Below are 2,479 nucleotides of genomic sequence, written 5' to 3' on the forward strand. Positions count from 1 at the left end.
CCCCCCGTGCTGAGCATTTGGGATTCCTTGGATGTGTGGTTTTAGCAGAAAAAAACTTTGTTAGCCTTATACCCACTTTGGGTGTTGATCAGGATATTGATCAAATTCAGTGGATTATCGCACAGATTGCATTTTATTTTTCCACTCTTTTGATCGGTCTAATGCAGGCGTCCTCAAACTATGGCCCATGGGCCACATGCGGCCCGCCTAGGACATTTATCTGGCCTGCCGGTTATTTTTGTTGCCGCTGCGTGTCCTGCTTAGCAGCTGACTCGTCCTGGGACCCACAGTCCGGCCCTCCAGCAGTCTGGGGGACAGTGAACTGGCCCCCTGTTTAAAAAGTTTGAGGACCCCTGGGGAACGACTCTGAATGGAATGGATTTAAGAGCCCTGAAGGGAGCTCTTGGAGGAAACTCAGAACCTCTCCAGACTTCAATGCGTGTCTAGGGGCATCCCCAGAATGTAGACATTTCTCGTATGTTTTACTGTAAGTTACTGATGGAAGTGGGATCAGTGCTTTTTAAAATGACTCAAAACCCAAATCCACAGAGGAGGGTGTTCCTAAAATTACTTTCTCCATTTTTCTTACTAGAGTCTGCAGAATCAAATATGATCTTCTAAAAATCTCTGAGGTAAGTTCTATTATTTTCTCTTTTTTCTTTTTTTAACTATTTTCTCATTTTTCTTTGAACAGCTTATCTGTACCCCAAGCAGTTTCCCTCTTTGATTGCTTTGCTTATAAAATTTCATCTGTTTCCTACCCCTGCCGTAGCCATTTAATTTCCTTTTCAAGTTCTGCAGTTAAATGCAAGTAGGGTAGTTTCCAAAGGGGGGAAAGCGCCTACTTTCATTCTCTCTCGATTAACTTTTTGCTCCCTACAATGGCTGCTCGTTTTCTAAGCTTTGTGATCTGACAAGATTTTTAAGGAAAAGCACAATCATTTAGTCATTTATTAATTGCACACATTTACAGAATATGTATCAGAATATTTTTTTTATTTTTAGAGTTTCACTATGTTGCCCTCAGTAGAGTGCTGTGGCATCATAGCTCACAGCAACCTCAAACTCTTGGGCTGAAGTAATTCACTTGCCTCAGTCTCCCAAGTAGCTGGGACTATAGGTGCCTGCCACAATGCCCAGCTATTTATTTTGTTGTAGTTGTCGCCGTTTAGCAGGCCCATGCTGGGTTTGAACCTGCAAATCCCTGGTATATGTGGCCAGTGCCATAACCACTGAGCTGTGAGCACCGAGCCATGATTTATTTTTTAATCCAAATGCAAAGTGAGGTTCTGTGGAATTTGTTCAGGTAGTGTTGGGGCAGTTGTGTGCACAGGGAGTACAATGGCTACTGGTCACAGTGGCTACCACTCACAGCATCTTGAAGAATAATCTCCAGGCCCTGCTATTCTAAACCATTGTGTGCTGAAGCTGGTTTGTAAGGGTTTGTGAGATCTGATTGTTAGTTTCTAGGAATTTAGGGAGTCAGTTGTTACAAAGACAACCGTTATTCAAAATTAAGCTATATGAGCTTTACATGAAGTAAATTGTATTTTAAGAAGGTAGTACTCAACATTTATCACTTTGTAATTATTGTTCACTGTTCTATGTTTCTGAGGTTAAATACCTCAATTTTTATTTGTCTGGTGGAAATACTTTATAATGGTGCACTCCGGTTAAAGATGGCACGTTGGTTGCTCAGAATTGGCTAGGATGGGGCTATTTATACTATGGAATTCTGCAAATACTACAAAAATCACAGTTTGACTTACTGTTCTGTTCAGGGGTGTCTAACCTTTTTTCTTCCCTGCCACACATTGGAAGAATAAGAGTTGTCTTGGGCCACACAGTAAATACACAAACACTAATGAAAGCTGCTGAACAAAAGAAAAAGGCCCGTGAAATACCTGTCAGGATATCCAATACCACAGACAGGCAAAACAGGCCTCAAATAATCTGCTTGTGGCCCAAAGCTGCAGGTTGGACACCCCTACATGGTTATGGTGAAAATGTTAATACAGATTAAAGTATGTTGTGTCTGCACCCGTTACATTGTGAATAGCATAGAAAATTGACAAAATAGTCTAGCATTTGAAGATTATCTGATTAGGCAAAGATGTCACACAGGTCACAGATAAATTCTGTGATACAGTTTTTGCTTTATTTTTGTTTTACTAATATACATTAAAATATTAATTTGTCAGAATTGTATTTGTCAGATGCAACTTTGGCAAAACTCAAGTGCACCACATTCTGTGAGAATTAATTGCTTATGTGGAATTTACAATAAAGAGTATTGTATATTTTATAAATAGTGTGCTATATATATTTTCAGTAAAAGTAATGACAAATGCATACACACATTTTATTTTTTTATTTTTATTTTTATTTTTTGAGACAGAGCCTCAAGCTGTCCCCCTGGGTAGAGTGCCGTGGCAGCACAGCTCACAGCAACCTCCAACTCCTGGGCTTGAGCGAGTCT

This window comes from Otolemur garnettii, unplaced genomic scaffold, assembly GCF_000181295.1.
Source record: "Otolemur garnettii isolate 467f Iridium unplaced genomic scaffold, OtoGar3 scaffold00002, whole genome shotgun sequence".
In the NCBI taxonomy this organism is placed as follows: Eukaryota; Metazoa; Chordata; class Mammalia; order Primates; family Galagidae; genus Otolemur; species Otolemur garnettii.